Source organism: Coturnix japonica, chromosome 1 (assembly GCF_054131305.1).
Source record: "Coturnix japonica strain WE chromosome 1, WE-NBRP24, whole genome shotgun sequence".
Lineage (NCBI taxonomy): Eukaryota > Metazoa > Chordata > Aves > Galliformes > Phasianidae > Coturnix > Coturnix japonica.
In genome coordinates this window covers 8,852,473-8,872,035 of record NC_140663.1, presented here as the reverse complement: position 1 = coordinate 8,872,035, position 19,563 = coordinate 8,852,473, and the positions used below count along the sequence as shown (strand labels likewise).

General features: G+C 37.2%; 1 protein-coding gene across 12 annotated transcripts in view; it reads right to left on the bottom strand.

The window, feature by feature from the left end:
• CACNA2D1 (calcium voltage-gated channel auxiliary subunit alpha2delta 1) overlaps positions 1 to 19,563 on the bottom strand; it is a 326,739-nt gene that overhangs the window by 273,806 nt on the left and 33,370 nt on the right. The gene's annotated exons all lie outside the window — the stretch shown is intronic.

Genomic DNA, 19,563 nt, shown 5'->3' with positions numbered 1-19,563 from the left:
CTAGCAGAAGAATTTTCAGATGACAGACTGACACTAAAGTGCACTTGATACAGCTATGAATCTGCTTCAGATACGATCTCTATTTTCCTTTTCAGAATATGTTAATATTATTGTTTACAAAATGTATTCCTAGGACAACCTGGCTTGCAGCTCACTCACAGAAAGATCTTTCTGGATGGTCTTGAAGTCCCTCTCTTATCAAAGAACACAAGCAAAAAGAAACAGCATCTAGGAGCTGGCTGACAAAGAAGAATAAATCTTCTGGCCTGCAGCTCTTCTCTGAATGCTCATGGAATCAGCAGCAGGACAGGCTGCAGCCAGCATAGGTGTCATGAGTTGTTTTGGCAAGAGAAATCTGCTCCTGGCTGCTGCTCTTTCTGTGCTTGCTTCACTTCCTAAACCCAGTAAATCTGCCTCCTTGCAAAAGCACTGGATCCAATACAGTTTTCGTGTTCATATGTCCTGTCACATTTTGTAGCAAGAAAGGAGCCATGGCACAAGTTTATTCCAGTGAGACCTATGCTTATTGCATTTACAGAAGAAGGTGGTGTAGGCTACCTAGTGAGAAAAAACTGGTCACCAACTCATCTGTCATATCATCCCTGCCATTATTATAGCTCTGTATTCTGAAACCTGGGAAAAATACTTATATTTATCCTAGCCATGTCCTAGCCTTATTGTGATACATGGGAAATGACAGCGAAGATTATTTATGAAAGTAGGAAAGAGATAAGAAAGATAAGACTCCATTTTTTATTCTATGTGGAAAATTTGTAAGAGTAAGAAAGAATAAGTAGAATTGCTTTCACTCCTTTCTTCCACCATCCATCCATTTTGAATTAAACAGTCCCTATCTTAAAAGGATATGGACACTATCACAGAGTCATGACTTCAAAGTTTTATTAAAGGATACTTCTTCATGCTACAGAAGAAAGGCAGCAGTTATCCAAACATCCGAAAGTCATCCAAATTTGATTGGATAGAAGGAAGAAGTTTTTTTTCAATAAGTGTAGTGAAACACTGGAGCAGGCTGCCCAGAGGTGGTGGCTGCCCTGTTCTTCGGGTCATGCAAACCAAGGCTGGACCAGGCTCTGAGTATTTTGATCCAGCTGTAGATATTCCTGTACCCTGTAGATGGCTAGACTAGACTGCCTTTAAGGGCCTCTTCCAACTCAAATGACTCTACGATTCTATGAAAATTCAGGACTGACTTCTAATGTGAAGTGGCCTGAAATAATGTCTGTGCAGCTAGAACAGGAACTACATAGACAGAAAGGTACGAGTTTGACAAAATATTAGATTTATGACAAATCCCCCTTCTCAGTCATTATTAGGTACCTTCCTAATCAATGTACAGTCTTTCTTGAATTGCATTTTGACACACCACAAGCAGAATACTATGACAAAGTAAACAAAAACTTCCTGAAGTTTTAGTTCAAAGCATTTTCAAGGTCCTTACACAAAAAGTCTGTAGCAAAAGCTGAACTCTGCTTTCATACAATCTAGAAGAGAGCCTTACATTTATGAGTCAGCATTCTTCACAAAAAATTCTTAAGCAACTGGGAAGTTGTTACCATGGTTTCTTATTAACCATGGCTTCCACCTGTGACACTGCTGATTTCATCTTCTATCTCCAGCTACTGTCTTGGCTTATTTGGTACTCTCATCTGTCGTATCTTTTATCTTCTATTGTGTTTTATCTTCTATTTTTCTCTTCAAAATCTTGGGTAAATATCAGTGATTTTACTCAGTCTCCAGAGCACTTCCATTACTTTCCCACTGGATTCATAACTGAATAAAAAATGTTACAACGGAAGTTATTTCACTAGTCTTGGTCGTCACAGAAAATTGTTCTAGTTCCTATAGGCTAGAAACTTTTCAGAAGACTGTCTGCCCTTTAAAATCTCCTCAGTGCACCAGACATTTTCATTATCAGTTTTATAACAGAAAACACTCCAAAAGCTCTTTTTGCTACTTAAAGCCATTATTGATAATATCATTTATTCACAGCTCATAGTGTGAGGATTTAATACTTTTTGCTATGTACAGAAGAGCTATATAGCGATTTGTATCTCCCTATTCAAGCTATTGAACATCAATTCATCCCTTAGACTGCCATTACAACACTTTATATTAGGATAATGTTTGATATACCTAATACTCGCAAACACAAACACATTATCTTCCTGTTTTTAATGGTTAGTTCCATGGACCCAGAAAGTATAAGAGTGGCACCCCACACTTAGAAATGCTGACAAAAGAAACCTATCACAAAACCTATCACAAAAACAATGACGTGCCTTTCTGCTCCCTTAGTCAAAACTGGATTTGTTGCTTAAGCCCTATAATTTCCAACTTGAATTTAGTTTGACTGTGTTTCAGACAGGTACTCAACTAAAGTCCTAAATCCTGCAAATAATGAAGACCGATTTCTAGCACAGATGGAAGAATATCAAGATAAAATGTCCATATTTTATTTTTATTGTAACTCCTCTTCATTTGCATGCATAAAGGTTTAGGAATATGGTAGGAAAATGTTCATTGTATGAACCCACTCTCAGGGTCATTATGTGCTAGTGGAACTTCAGAGGCAAATGAGAAATGAGAAATCTTAAAAAAAAAGATACCCTACATACAACTAACAAACATAGTAACATGTCATAACTGAAGTACAAATTTTCTCTAATGTGGCAACATAGAAATGATGTATATTTTGGTTTAGGATCTGATTACATTTTCATTAACTATTAAAATTAATTCCATCATTATGCCAGCACTCCTAAATTTTAATTTCTATGCTTTACTTTCCAGATCAGATATAAAATAAACCAATTTATCTGCTATAACAGTATCAACTCATAAGTGTAAGTGTGAACAAAAGCAAAAATGGCATATATCTACTGTTTTGATTGTGTTTTTTTCTGTTTCAGAGAACGGGGTATACCAAAAGTGAAAAAGTGAAACCCAGTAGCCAAAAGCATTTTCAAAACCATAAAATAAATAACTGAACAGAGTGAGAATTTTTATTATCCAAAAAGATTGTCTGAGTTATTTCTAAGGTTGGATGGAAAAAAGTCAGAGAGGATTGATTTTTACATTGACTTTTTTTCATTTCCCACTGCTATGGATTTTAAAGGGTGTTTTCTTCTTTGTCCCTGAAAGGAAACTGAAATGGTGAGAAAACATATTAATTAGTTAGTTAACCTTGAAGTACTGCATGAAGCCACTCTTAAAACATGTACTGCTTATTACTAATTATGATTTCTATTACTCATGAATGAAATGCAGAACACTTTCCTCTTTAATTTGCAAAAAGATACTTTATTTTAATTAACTACTTCTTATGTTTCCTCTAAATTTTCTGCCTCCGCATAGTTAGCCCAGGATTCATACTGCTTATACAGTGGTTGCCTGGGTAGTGTTTGATTTCTCCATATTTTTTTAACTTGTTTTTGTTGTTGTTGTTGTTTTTGAATGATGTTTTTGTGCTACAGGCAGTGGGAAATGGCATCTGCAGAGCCACCTCTTTACTTCTACTGGAGCCCTCAACAGCTTTACTTCTTGGTCCAGAATCCCCTGTACAGCTAGGCTACATGCTTGGCTTTTATGCAGGTTATGTTAGATAGTATCAGGCTTGATGGAATAGGAAGAACTTCATTCTAATTTAATAGCAAACTCCCTCCCCTCCTGTAACAGCAACCTAACTAAAAACAGATTTTCTAATCTTGACGATACATTTACCACAAGTATTTTTTTTTTTGTTTTTGTTTTTGCTTTCGTCATATTTACATCTTTACCTAATTTACTTTCTCTAGCACTTTCTTTTTCTCACTTGGCTTGAACCACAAGTACCACAGGATACAACAGAATAAAGGTTAATAATTTAGAAGGGTTTTTTTGTTTGTTTGTTGTTTTTTTCTTTTCCTAGCTCACTGTCAGAGATACAAATAGAAAAATAGCATTCTAAAATTCTGAAACTTTGTATAATTACTTTCTCCTTCCAAAAAGAATTTAAGTAAAATCAATAGTGGTGTCTAACATCTGTGTTGCACTTCTCCCATCTTGGCACCAAAAAAAAATCTCTTTGCAGTATACACTGTAGATATTTCATGTTTCACCTAGACTGCTTTTCTGAACTACAAATAAACACAACTCAAAACATAACCTAAAATGCAACTGTTTTGTGTGGTTTTTTTTTTTTGTTTGTTTGTTTGCTTGTTTTGTTTTGTTTTTTTTCAAATAAGGGATCATATTTTCTCATAGAAATTTCTTATAACACATGGCTCTTAAAAAAAATGAAAGAGCCTCTGGGCACTGAAACGTGTGTCTGGTACTGCTTTGAAGTGAAGCCTGCAGTGCAATATCTGCCTGACAGCTGCTCCTGGTCAGAGTTTATTTAACAATTGGAAAGCTGTCACAGCAAACATAAAGTCCCATGACTTAAAGAAGCAGCAGACATTTTTCTGCAAAGGGGAACAATGGAAAACCCGTACAATAGGTTAGGTTGTTCCTATCACTATTAGCCTGGCACACATGTTGTAGTGGATGTTCCACTGAAAAGTGATTACATTTTGCAGAACAACTGATTTCAACCCGACCTTCCCACACGTGTCTTCCTTATATCAGACAATTACTGGAGAAAAGCAGCACCTACACTTCTTTCACAGAAACTTCCAACTGATGTGAATGACTGAGGGGACTATCTGATTAAAGACAGACAGATGTTGGTCATTTAATAGGGAATTAGAAGGTACTGCTGATGTCACCTGGGCTGATGAGATTGATGAGGAAAGTGCTAACACAGTACAGAGCCATCCATCCACATTACAGTATTATCCGACCTAGTATAACAGCTATTTTGATGGCACAGAAATCCTTTCTTACTCTTTTGTTTTGTTTTGTTTGTTTGTTTTTCTTTCTTTCAAATAGGACAATTATATTTTCTAGTCAGAGGATTTTTGCAGGTACCTCCAACTCAAGCTCCAAGTAGAATTTAATATAACAGATGCCAAGCTAAGAAACATTCAACTTCATTAAAAATCTATTTTTATGGTAAACCTATATGCCAAGCTTGCAGAACAGAGCACTGTTCAGATACAAGAGTACAAGAAACCCAGAGAGGAGCATGTAGAACAGCTGTGTTACAACCTTTTCCCCCTAAAACTGATGCAATTATTTTCTGCTGAGTTTGAGGAAAGTAGATTAATGTAATTGCATACCACAGCTCTGTAGACTACTCACACTAATTTAAGGTACATTAACTGACTTCTGCATGGATACCCTCTTATCGTCTAAAGGCCTTAATTCTGCCAATATGTCACATGTTTTGTTGTAGGTTCATATCCATCAGTTACGATTATGTTTACTCAAGTTTCTAAATAAGTCTTGCATACAAAAATAACAGCAATTACAATAATGAAACATCTAAGTGGCAAGAGGAAAATTTTCTTTTTTCAAAATGGGTCAGTATTTCTTACTTTTATATATTTTGTTACAAACTGCATTCACCATTGTTCCTAATGCAATGGAATAGCAGTGTTTGAGAAATGAAGATTAATGAGATTAGAAGCAGTGAGAGAGAAAGCCTTGTTATATTTTTGCAAGCAATCTCACACTTATTTTTCTTGCTCAAAAAAAAAAATCCTCTACTTTCCAAATCAGAAGGTTTTTAGAAGATTTACTTCCTTCACAGGTGAAGGAGGGGGGAAAGTCTATGAAATTTGTATGATAGAAGCAACATCCTCAACCATTCTTTGGCACTCTTAGGCAACACTTAAGGGCAAACAGAAAGTGTTACTACAATTGATAGAAGCAATGTGAAAGAAGGAATATATGCCATGATGAAATTACTAACCTTCCACACAAAAGTTGTCCATGTTGCTGCATTTATACCTCCTACTGCAAATCTACTGTATTTTAATTTCACCATATATTTTGAGGACCTATTAAGCTGACAGTACAACATTTCAGACATGTGGGTGGAAGTGTAGATTTATAGATAACCAGACCTTGTGAAGGGTAATAAAGGCAGGTTTTGTGAAATACTGAACAAACTGTTATAGTTTGTTAAAACATCACTGATTCTAAATGAAGGAAAGTAGAAACTGGATATGCAAAGATCACTGAAATCCCACACTTATCAGATTAAGCTCTTGATAAAGTGGCAGCTCTTGAATCCCTACTGAATAGTCAGAAATAAATAAAACAGGGTCATATAATTTAAATGAGATATAAAAGCAAATTAAGGTAAAGTTGTCATTATAAGAAAATGTGAATCTTTCAGATCCAATTAGATCACAGAGTAGAATATATTTAAATCCGTCACCCATAGATATGCTCACTCTAAAGCTGTAAACCCCTCCACTTGTGTACAGTCATTCAATAGTCCTCTTTCTGTGACCTGGAAATTTTTTAACAGAACCCATGATAGTACGATATCATAGAATTATAATATAAATAGTGTGTAACAATTTGCAAGGAAGTTAAGAATTCACGAATTTAAGTGAAAAGATTCCACATAATTCCACTGTGATGGCGTACACTATATGCTGAAAATATATCACAAAATGTTGGATAAATATTTGGAAAAAATTTTCTGTAATAAAACAACGCAAGGATTAATTAAGTCATGACATTTAGCAACTAAGCTGAGTAGGGAAGGTAGGAAATCTATGCTATATTTATGCATACAAACAGATACACAACATGCACCATCTACACTATAAACAAAAACACTTCCTTAAGTGTCAAGAAGAAAAAGTAGTGCTTTGTTCCTTTGCCCTCTTTGACAGTCTCATCTACCCAAATGTAACAAGTTTCTGGCTATGCAGTCTGCAAGGCCTTTCCAGATACAAAAGCGATGCAGTAGTGAAGGCCAGATTGAATTTCTTGTTCTCTCCTGCTTTCAAAATTTTAAAACTTTGCTTAAAATTAGTATCTTACTTTTCTCGAACTGAAACATTTGAGAGTGAGATATAATACCTATGTCATACTTGACATTCTGTGGAAATGGTCCACATAGTCAGCAAAGTCTTCAAGACTTGGGCATTAGAGGCAGATGTCTTAATGTTTAGACTTGGGAATGCTATAAACACTTTCCTTTTTTCTTTTTTTTGTTTTTTTTGGTTTTTTTTAAACTCTGCTACTCATACACCTCTGTATCGCAGATAAATGGGGCAGTGAGAACCCAATGAAATACTATTTAGAGGCCTCCTAATTTACCCAGCAGGTCAGAGATTTACTTCCATCCCTGACTCCTAAGATGTTCAGTTCCAGTGGCAACCTCAAGGATGGAAATGGGTGGCACTGTTAGTGCCAAGAAAAGCAGAACTCTTTCCCACTTTAATAAGCAGGTTGTAGAGACTCCAAAGCATCCAGATGTTAAGTGGCAATGAGCAAGTAATTCCTTAAATGTAGTGTTCATTTTAAAAAGCCAAACTTGGGCATGGTCATATTATTTTATAAGCTGGCTCAGCCTAAACCAAGTGTATGACAGGTGTTTAGCCACACATGTTCATAATTACAGCTTCTGCTCCATAAATATTTCTCTTCACTTTGCCAAAAGTGTTCTTTTGGAGTCCAGTGCTTCCTAGCAAATAACATGAAAAATATCCTCTAACAGAAATTACTGTTGCACAAAATAGCATTTAATAATTTAAACACAATCTTTAATGTTAAGCCTGACAATATAATCAGCTGCAAAATTACTATAAGCTGTAAAATAAGTCCTTAAAAATGATTATGTTTTAATTATAAGCAATTACAGTTCTAAAACAGTTTAACAGAAAAGACATAAATGTATGGCCCAAATGACTGTTGGTAGCCCTCAGATGTTTCAATAAAGGCTTTTACAATGAGATTTATAGTCTACCACCATTTATTGCTTAGTCTTAAAAAAACAACCAGAAAAAATCTAGTTAGCATTTCTGCAGCTGAGAAACAGACACTGAAAATAAAGAATATCCAACTTGTTTATGAAGTCTATTAGATGAAACACAGTCTATGGTCTGATGTATGGCCTAGACCTGTAGATCACCTGGACTGATCATGTCTATCAGATGAGCTGCCACAGGTGAGAGATCATAGCATCATAGAATCATAGAATTACTCAGGTTGGAAAAGACCTCAAAGATCATCAAGTCCAACCACAGCCTAACCATAGTACCCTAACTCTAACAACCCTCTGCTAAATCATATCCCTGAGCACCACATCCAAATGGTTCTTAAACACATCCAGGGATGGTGACTCAACCACCTCCCTGGGAAACCTATTCCAGTGTTTAACTACCCTTCCTGTAAATAAGTGTTTCCTAACATCCAAAATAAACTTACCTTGGCACAACTTGAGGCCATTTCCCTTCATCCTGTCACCTGTCACCACAGAATCACAGAATCACAGAATGACCTGCGGGGTGACCTCATTGCAGCCTTTCAATACCTGAAGGGAACTTACTCCCAGGAGGGGAGTAAACTCTTTGAAAAGGCTGATAATAGCAGGACTAGGGGAAATGGTTTTAAGTTAAAAGAAGGAAGATTTAGGTTGGATGTTAGGGGGAAGTTCTTTACTAGGAGAGTGGTTAGGTCCTGGAACAGGCTGCCCAGGGAGGTTGTGGATGCCCCGTCCTTGGAGGTGTTCAAGACCAGGTTGGACAGGGCTCTGGGCAACCTGATCTAGTAAAGGTGTATGTTTGGTGGCCCTGCTAAGCAGGGGGGTTGGAACTACATGATCCTTGAGACTTGCCCTGCTCTCACTGTAAGCACCTTTCAGATACTGGAAGAGAGCAATAAGGTCTCCTCTCAGCCTCCTTTTCCCCAGACTAAACTGCCCCAGCTCCCTTAGCCTCTCCTCATAGGGTTGATTTTCCAAGCCCTTCACAAGCCTCGTTGCCCTTCTCTGGACCTGCTCCAGTACCTCCATGTCTTTTTTGTACTGAGGTGCCCAAGACTGAACACAGTACTCAAGGTGAAGCCTCACCAATGCTGAGTACAGGGGCAGGATTACTTCCCTAGTCCTGCTCACCACAACATTCCTGACACAAGCCAGGATGTCATTGGCCCTCTTGGCCACCTGGGCACGGTGCTGGCTCATATTCAGCTAACTGTCCATCAGCAAACCAAGGTCCCTTTCCATCAGGCAGCCACGCCTCCCCAAACCTGTAGGGTTGCCTGGGGTTGTTGTGACCAAAATGTAGGACCCAGCACTTGGCCCTACTGAAATTCATTCTGTTAAACTTGGCCCATTGATCCAGTCTATCCAGATCCCTCTGCAGTGTCCTTCTCCACTCAGGCAGATCAACACTCCCTCCCAACTTGGTGTCATCTGCAAACTTACTGAGGGTGCACTCAGTCCCCTCATCAAGATCATCAATAAAGATGTTAAACAGAAGCGGTCCCAGCACTGAACCCTGGGGGATGCCGCTCGTGACTGGCCACCAACTGGATTCCACTCCATTGACCACAACTCTTTGGGCCAGGCCATCCAGCCAGTGCTTCACCCAGCGGTGAATACCCATCCAGACCATGGGCAGCCAGCTACTCCTCGAGAATTTTATGCAGGACAGTGTCAAAGGCCTTACTGAAGTCCAGATAGACCACATTGACAGCCTTACTCTCATCCACCAAGTGTGTCACCTTGTCATAGAATGAAATCAGGTTTGTCAGACAAGATCTACTGTTCATAAACACAAGCTGACGAGGCCTGATTCCCTGGCTGACCTTTAATTGGTCCATGATGGTTCCCAAGATTATTTGTTCCATAACCTTCCTGGACACCGAGGTGAGACTGATATACATGCCTTTGCCATCACTGGACACCCCACAAAGTAACACCTAAAGTGCCTCTCATCCCTCTTTGCTTCAGCTCTGATAACTAATATTTAAAGAGCATACAATGCAGCCCAGACTAATTTAGTAATCTAATGTAAACACAGAAAATAAAAAATGGAGACCAAAAGTGAATTTCACATATACTGATATAGGTATTATAGTATTTTATCTATGGAACCTGAATTAGAATCTGTTCCCTGTGCAAAGTAATACATAAATACTGGTAAAATGCCTGTAACTGGAGAATTAAAAAAGCATGTCTTGAAAATTATGATTGAAAAATAAATCTCATAGTAATGGCTCTTTCAAAAGTGCTAAGTGTACAATTTTTGCTACAGCATTTCAGTCAAAAAGTTATTTTATCAGACATATTTAACATATCACAGTCATACTTTAACCACAATTTGTATTAAAATGATTTTTTTTTCCCCCACAAAACTAATAAGCATTACATTTTAGCCCCAGGAAAGAAAGCAGTATCATTAAATTAAACTATGGCAGACCGGATACCAGTAAAAAAAAGATTAAAAGAGAAAAAAAAAAAAAAAAGAAAAAAAAAAAGCAAAAAAGCAATAGGTTCATGCAAATCATGAGCATACTCAGGAGCAAATGCCTAAATCCACACATATGTGCACTAATTCCAACTCAACGAGAATTTCAACTTATCCACTTCATTCGAGTCACTATCCCAGCAATACCTTCTTGTCATGCACTGAGAGTGCAGAAGCTGGCCTTCCAGTCCATATGTTAATAAATATATAGCACACACACACATTTCTCACCTTAAAGCGTGATTAGTTTAATCAACTGTTTGTGGTAATAAATTCACCATCTTTTACAATACACATGAAGAAATCATGCTATCATCTAGGTATAACTGTATGCAAATAGAGACTACATGATGTCTATGCAAAACAGCAGCATAATATTGCTGCACTGTGAGGTGACTGAAATCATCCCGCTGAATCCAAAGCCTGCCTCAAATTGACAGAGAGTTATAGGATCAGACCTTAGACTGAAAAAAACATAATATAAAATATACAATAATTTGATAAAAGATAAACATTTAAACTTTTATTTTTAAGCTTATCTGTCTGTATACAGATGCAATTTGTTGTTATTTAGGTTATACAGCATTTAATGTATGTATGTAAGAGAGATGTTAGCATAAGTGTTCACAGAAATGACCAAATGCCTATCTCATTTTGTCCCCAGACATATGTTGGAAAAAGTGAACAATAAAACTTCCCTTGAGTTCAGCAGCACAGAAGTGATTTCTTAAAACTGTGAATCTCACTGCTTTTTGGGGAGCTGATGTATAAATTAAGACCCATATTAAAAATCAGATGACTTTTTGGGGGAGGGTGGGAACAGGAACTGTTAATTTATCTACCCTGTGCCAGGGTCTTTGTTACAGTGAGGTACATCCCAGGTAGTGCCAAACATAGAAGTTAAGCACCCAGCTGAACTGGGACTCTGCACAGATATCCTGCACAACATGTCTTCCTTTTCTGGTCTTGCCACTTGCTTAAATGCAAAAGTTAAATATAAAAACAGGGTTGTATAAAGATTAAACAGGTGTGTATGTACTCTGGAAGACAGGACTTGATGGTATAGGTATAATCTTTCCAGTGACTCTGTATGAAATGATTATTTAAAAAATATGGTATTATACTGTTCATTTAATATGAAATTAATTTGAAAAAATATTCTACAATAACTTAAGCACTGAAAAAGCAAACACATTGGCAACAAAATCTAGGTTTTGTATTACACAGCTCACAGCTACAAGCTGTTCACTAGCAAGTTCCAAATTGTATGGCCTCTTTTTAAATGCAGCTTTCAGTGACACTGATTCCTCTTGCTTAATAATGACAAGAATTCATAAATAAAACATCTATTATATTAAATAGCAGAATGCCACCTTCTGATAAGCGAGTGTTTTCTAAGACAAAAAGCCCTGACTCTAACTTTACTCTAGCAGTGTAATGCTACCTTTCTTATAATTTATGATGTTGTTGTTTTTTTTCAAATTTTATATACAAACTTTAAGAAATATTTGGTGCACAGTGTATTGAAAAGAAAGCTGCACATCCAGGTTAATCAGCTGTTTCATTTGCAAATATATTCTTCCTTTCAAAGCCTGACTTCCAATGTGCAAAGCTGTCACCTGCTTAACATGCCACAGTAGTGGCATGTATAGTAACAGCAGTTACAGAAATAAACACATATTGTTTTGGAAAGATCTAAATGGACTTTGTCTTCTAAAAGACTGTTGCTATTTAAAACAAACAAACAAACAAAAAGTAAAATATCATCACAGAAGATGCAAAAGAGACAAAGCAGATATTATTATGCATGCAAAGGGCTGTGGCACAGAATATTAAGTTTCTATAGAAATTAGCATCAAAATTAGAAATAGCCGTGAAGTCTTTAAATTCTTTCCATTTCACAAAGTCATTCTGAATTACACCAAGTTTTTGCTGAAGGCACAGCTGGCATTTTGTGGTTCCTGGGTTGCAAATGCATATTAATGGCTATTAGAAAAGTATAACAGTGTATGAAAAATAATAATAATAATAAATAATCAGTGCAATCTTTTCCTTCTGTTCAAGGGGTTATCAGTCTGTTTCCAGACACACTGCAGTCTTCTGTCATGAAAATAGTTTTGATAACTGTCCATTGCAATATGAGGTCCAAATGCATAATTCTTTGTATGCAAGCCCAGTGGAAGCTTGATCACAGGATAAGGGCATCATCTGCACAAAATGGTGTGGGTGGACTTTAGCTATAGCCATAGCTATATCAAAATCATGACTAAGTTTCCCCAAGGTGTTGGATAGACCAGCTGTACATCAGAAGTTCTGGCATACTGTAAACTACCAAAACAAACAAAAAAAAAAAAAGCAACAAACAACAAACAATAAGAGCAACAACAAAAAACACCACCCACAAGAAAAAGAAAATGCAATTACCCTGTAAAGAACCAGCAGCACCTAAAACCATATTGCAGTTCTTCACATTACAGAATTAACCTTCTGAAATGGCTAGTGTCAGGCTTCATAAGCCAGATCAGTCACACACACCTGTACAGATCTTATATTTTTGTTGCAATCCTCCAATTATGATAGATTGCACTTTTCTTAAATCTGCAGAAACTGGAGATTGAAAGATAATGCTAAATGTCATTACTGGAGTGTTATGAAAGTCTAAGCTTTGTTCCTTAAAAGAAAAATAACTCTTACAGATAGCTCACAAATAACTCATACAAATCTTAGAAACATAAGACTACATGCTCCTGATGTTTGGATTTCACTTTTGAAAGCCTGGTTGAAGAGTCTACACATGTTTGATTCAAAAAGCTCAGGCACAGAAATGGTTTCCAACTGCGTGCACAGGGTGAAAGGGCTATAAGGGTCAGTTCACAGCAAAGCTGAACAAGAACAACACCAAATGTAATTCAGCTTTAAAACAATGCCTTCTCAAAGAGGCTTTGCTCTCCTTTTTCAGGCTGGGGTAAATGCTCTAAGGTCAGGAGGGCACAATGCTTGTCAGTGTATTCAGCACACATTAGAGAGATAGGCTATTAAGGAAGAGTGTTTGACATTTACTCAGAAGCCAACCCTCCCCTCTTTCGCTTGTCCTCTTCCCCAGTTTCAACACATTCTCTAATTAAGCATCAATACAACACAATATAATTGAACAGATGTAGTAGTCATTACCAGGAATTACCCATTCTCCTATCAAATCAGAGTGTTCAGAAAGGGCTGTGTTTGAAATGGGTGAACTTAATTGCTCGAAGGTCCCCAAGAGGAATGTACAAATAGATCAAGACATCACACACGCGCAACTGATCTCGGCTCTGACACAAGCTTTTTGTCACTCTCTCATCCATCTTTGCTTACTAGGGTTAATGGTGGCTGGAATCGACACCAGACAATTTAGTAAATAAGAGCATTGGATGTCTTTCAAATGAAGCATACCAGAACTCAGGCTTCAGTGACGTTTTGATTAAAGGTCCATAGGAAGACTTTTTATGAGGCAGCTGCTTAAAAGACAATCTATTTGAGTAAAAACAGAGCAGAGTAGCTAGTATCCCTTGGCAATTTACTCTGGAACATTTGTTTGCTTCACAACGATCTGATTCACAATCATTGCACTTGCATGGTTGGTTGATTAAATCAGTTTTTCTAGCAGTCATTACAGTGAGCAAAGAAGAAAAAGCAAATTGCTAAAGTAATGCCTCTTTGTGTTATGCAAAACAGATAAATCACAACAATGCATTTCATTTCCTTCTCCAGCACTTTTTTCTCTGTTTCCATTTCCGACCATAAAGTACTGGGTTTTTAAGTTCCTTACTCATAAACAGTATTTAATTAAGAAAAGTGTTAATCCAGACCAATAGTGGAAAATGTTCAGAAGGGAAGGTGCTACCATTGGTTTAACACTCAATAGCAGATTCACTGACAGTGATCTAGGAGAGGATTTATTTCTTTAATTATGTGATTAATTAATTAATGAGCAGTCAAATAAAACCAACAATGGCAATTTGAATCTTGCTAACAAAAACAGGCTCTCTACCTTAGGTGCCTACCCAAGAGGTGCTGCAATCTACACCTGGGATCCAGCCTGGGCTGGAAGAGGTGACCTACAACATTTACAAGGCACAGGTATGACACATTCAGGCAACAGAGAAGAGGAGAATAAAAAAGTCTGGCAAGCAGAAAAAATGTCTCCTTGGAAGATCATGCTGCATTTATTTAGGCCTGGATAAGTGCTGGTAGGATAAGTGCTGGTAGTAGGAAAGAGTAATAGCTAGCAGGAAAAGTGGGAATGAAGGAACTGGTCTTGCAGTGAAAGAATTCAACCCCCCCTACCCCCCCCCCCCCCCCCCCCCCCCCCCCCTCCAAACCAGAATTGTTTATTTTAGACAAATATCCATGAATGAGTCTGTTTCAACTCTAAAAATTTATACATATTTATAAAATGCCACCCAAGGCAGTTTCCAGATTGCTCAGTGAAAATGCTGTCAATATCACTGGAGGAAGATGGAAGAGGCTTTTAAACTGGGTGCAGTTTCTGCATTTCTCTTCATTGTTACAAACGTAATACAGTTTCAGTGTGACAACGTACGGAATTCCAAGGCTACATTTAATGCTTTGACATCTCCCATATAAAGGGGAAGCAAAAAACTGTAGTATAACTGAGTTCTCATGTTTACCTTAAATAAGGCTCTGAATATAGTAGTCATACTTTTGCCAGACACTCATTTACCGTTACTACAATCTGTACAATTCTCTTCTTTGTAAGCATAATTTTCTTAATTTTCTCTTATTTTTGTCAGCACCCAAATGTGTTAAAACACTACAGAAAAAGCTCCATCCTGAGATAGCAAAACTCCATGCATATGCTGCTTGTACTTTGGCCCTAACATTCATCAGCATCTCTTTCCTCCCCAGCAAGCAAAACATCTGGTGCTTGTCTTAAATTGGTCCCGTTTGGTACCATTTAATGCAAGAAGTCCACTGCTGACTGGGAGCCACACATCATTTTTTTCCAGTGTAAATGTTACCAGGAAAAATAAAAAATAAAAAGTTTAAAGATAATAAAAGAAAGGAGATAAAGTAGGAAAAGAAATACAGAAATAGGCTGAGAGGCTGAGTAGTTTCTGCTATCAAAGTTCTTCCTTGTCTGTTCAACTGCATGAAAGCTAAAACAAACTTCACAGATGATAAGGTATGTGTCATTTCCTTATTTCAAAATGTTCTCTCACATAGCACTGTTTCTGTTGAAGCAGTAGTAACTGAAGCAACTTACACAAAAATGTGTAAGTCAAACAGGATTGCCTTCAACCAGCACTAACTCATTATACAAATGCTGTCAAAGATTCTAGTTAGATTGCACAGAATGAAGATCAGTCTCCTCCAAATCCAAACTGAGTTGTTATGCTGTGAACATGAAGCTAGCTTTAAACCAGTACTTATATCATTGCCATATCCTGTATTTTATCTTTTGATCAGTGCTTCAGAGGTGCACTGGAAAGTCCTAGATTTTCTTTCTCCATAGACTGTGGACCTTGTTTGGGATGAATGTATCAGACAGGATTCAAACAGGATCGGATTCTGAAGGGTGGTTTGAACTGGATCACAACCTCACCAACATCCCTTAAACTATCTGCATGTACCAAGAAGCAACCCCCACTTCTCTGAATACAAATAGTCATACTTCCTTACTTCATTCATTTTCACACATCCCTTCTTTGTTTTGAGGCAGCTAAAGGAATGAATTCAGAAATCATGGATCGGGCCTTAGCTTCTGAGCAGCAGCTGAGGACTGTCACAAGGAAAATAGCACAGGAGCATTCACAGGTCTCTAAATCCTCAATGTCATCTTGTGGGGCTGGGGGGGAGAGGGGAGGAGGGAAGGGGTTGGATGGGAAAGGGAATGCACAAATAATCCCTGTAAATTGTCAGTCTGCTTCTTAACAAAATCCCCTTCACACATTATATGCAAGTGAGAGTTTGGGTACAGGCCAATCTATCGCATTTACAATCCCCTGATCTGTGTGGGAATAGAAGAAGCTAAACAAAGAAGGAGATGCCTAACCACCACACATCTGAAAAACTAGCATCCCCTTTTTTAATACAAGCTATCATGAATGGCTCTGAGAAAACATTCTGAAATCAACTGATGTTTAAAAGTCTCACAGCACACAGCAAATTACTGTAATCAAAATTTGATCCATTTATACCTCTTTCTAACTCTGTCCCTGAAACATAATCTCTTTTCATGTACAATGTGGGAGTACACTGCTTTGTGAGATCTGTTGCATACAGTACAACTGGTGATACTCTGGATAAGAAGGATGAGATAGCTTTCAGTCTTACAAAGGTAACAGGCCACTTTAATGAAAGTTTAGAATTTGCGTTTAATATTTAATCAACTTAACACTTTGATTTATGTAGGCTACTGTATATCCTCCAAGGGCACGAGGAAAGTACTTTCAAGGAAGAGCATTTGGGGAGAAAAATGTTGATACTTCTACTCCAGTTAAACTCCTAATTGTGCATAAATTTTTCATACTTCTTCTGTTTCTCTGCATACATTATTTTCACAATGAAAACATGAAATCAGACATTTCTAAACTGTAGTTTATGATAAGCACTCATCATAAAACACTTGCTTCTCCTCATTTCCAGTACAAAAACATTATCAGACACCAAGAGAAGAATACATGCATGCACAATTCAGATATATTTATTTTCTTGCTATCCAACTTTATAAATGTATTTTTTCTGAGTCAGTTAAAACTAGTTGTTGATGCAGTAAAACCAAGTGGAGGTGAGAAAGTGATGTCTCATGGAAAGGCCAAAGATTACAGTAGTAGATTTATGCATGAAAATCATGAAATTCCTAACGACAATATCAGACTTGAATATCTACATCCTATGTACATAGTGTTAGATGAAATGTCTATGTTTCTAAGCTTTTATATCAAAAATTACATTCCATACACTCCATGCACTCTTTATTTTTATAGTAAGCAACATAATGAAATATCAAGAATTTGTACCAGTATGTACTGTTGAAGACACTGATGGATATTGGCTTTCCTAGACAAGCAAAGTAACGGTATCTCAGTTACCATATCCTTGGCAACTGCTAAGTATGGAATAATAAACTGGCATGTTCTGGACAAGTAAGCCTTGAAATCTGTTGTTATTCACTATCGTGTTAAGACTGCAAATTCTCTTTTCCACTTCTGATGGGATACTTTCAAGTTGTCTTTTGCTCCAACTAAAATCGTATTTCTCTTAGTCATTTACTGCGCTGACTTCTGATTTTTACTGTTTCCTTTCAAATGTCAATCCAAAAAGTGTGTCAGCACAGGAAGAGTACATCATTATTCACACAGTCTATTTGTAATGATCTTGGGGAAAGAAAGTGGGCAGATTGGTTTTGTTCCTACAAGAAAAAAGTAAGTGACCTATTAAATCTGAAGCTGGCCTTTTGTTATCAGTCAGCTGGACAAGTAAAAAGGACCACCTTCTTTGTTATGCTTATTGAGCAATTGTCAACACTACATGTTCCAAACTGGTACTTTCCTGAAAGGCTAAATGAATTACAAGTGGCCTGCCAAAACCATAAAGGAAATCATGGCAGAACCATGAAAAGAATCATCATCCTTGTCATTGGCTCACCAGACTTTTGGGTAAGAAAGTGTAAGCAGGAATAGCTTAGTGCTGCAAACTCCTAACCTCTCCACCTCACTGACCTGCAGAGAGAATTAACAAGCAAAACCAGCGCAGCTGTACCTCTCCAAATCCACTCCATACAGTAAAACAGGAATCTCATTCTACATTGCTTTGAACTCCTTTTGTGCTGGTGAATGTTGATTTTAGCAGCTTTCAGAGTAGGAGTGACATGACAGTATGGAAACAAGATCCTACTATTTTTCCATTGTGAAACACGGACATTGATCAACAAGGCTTTTAGAATTTCAGAAAAGAAGACAACAGGTTTGTAGATGCCTAGTTCAGAGCTAAGCTATTATTTCTTTCTAAAGCTTCCTGAAAATACACAAAGAGGTCCTACATTATTCTTTCCATGCTTTCCTCTTCCACAAGCCTCTGGCAGCTTTTTGCATGGGACAGCTGCTCCCTGACCACTCCAGGGGTCCTGTCACCTTTAGGCACTCCAGGCCAGATGGTTTCTCACCTTGCACAGCAGTAAAATTTAATACTGAATTTCACAGACAAGGCTTTTTCTATTCACGGTGCTATGCTAAGAAGCTTAACAATTGGCAAAGTGGCAAGGTCAGCTGTCTTGAAGCTTTAAGAAAATCCAAAGAATCCAAACTATGGCCCTAATTTATGTACATTTACCAAGCTCCTTGTGCATTAGGTCATGGATTCTTCCCACAGTCCTATCAAATTTTTTTCCATTCAGTTTATTGTCTTAGCCATGTGCTAAAATCTCAAGCTCCAGTCACTAGCAAGCAGTATGTATTTCATTTGTGTTATGTACTTTCAACTGCCACACTTGGATGTTTCTTGGTCTGCATCTCTTTACTACAAGTGGTTTGCGTGAACCACTGATAGCCCCTAGCTAGTCACTTCTGTGACTATACACAGCCTACTCAGTAGTTCAGTATTTAATCAGTCATACCTGATATACATACACTCAAAATCCCATCACATAAGAGACACATATACAGTAAACTCTATTTTTCAGACTCATGTAACACTGTTTTATCCTTAAGCAAACTAAAAGTGGATTCTGTGGCATACTCTTATCAGACATACTCTAGCAATCCAGTAAAAAAAACTTACTGTAAATAACTTTACTGTTTAAGAACTTAAACAATATGACTGTTCACTTAAATCAATGAAGCCTACCTAAAAGGAAAAAAAGAAAAGAAAAGAAAAGAAAAGAAAAGAAAAGAAAAGAAAAGAAAAGAAAAGAAAAGAAAAGAAAAGAAAAGAAAAGAAAAGAAAAGAAAAGAAAAGAAAAGAAAAGAAAAGAAAAGAAAAGAAAAGAAAAGAAAAGAGAAGAAAAGAGAAGAGAAGAGAAGAGAAGAGAAGAGAAGAGAAGAAAAGAGAAGAAAAGAGAAGAAAAGAGAAGAAAAGAGAAGAAAAGAAAAGAAAAGAGAAGAGAAGAGAAGAGAAGAGAAGAGAAGAGAAGAGAAGAGAAGAGAAGAGAAGAGAAGAGAAGAGAAGAGAAGAGAAGAGAAGAGAA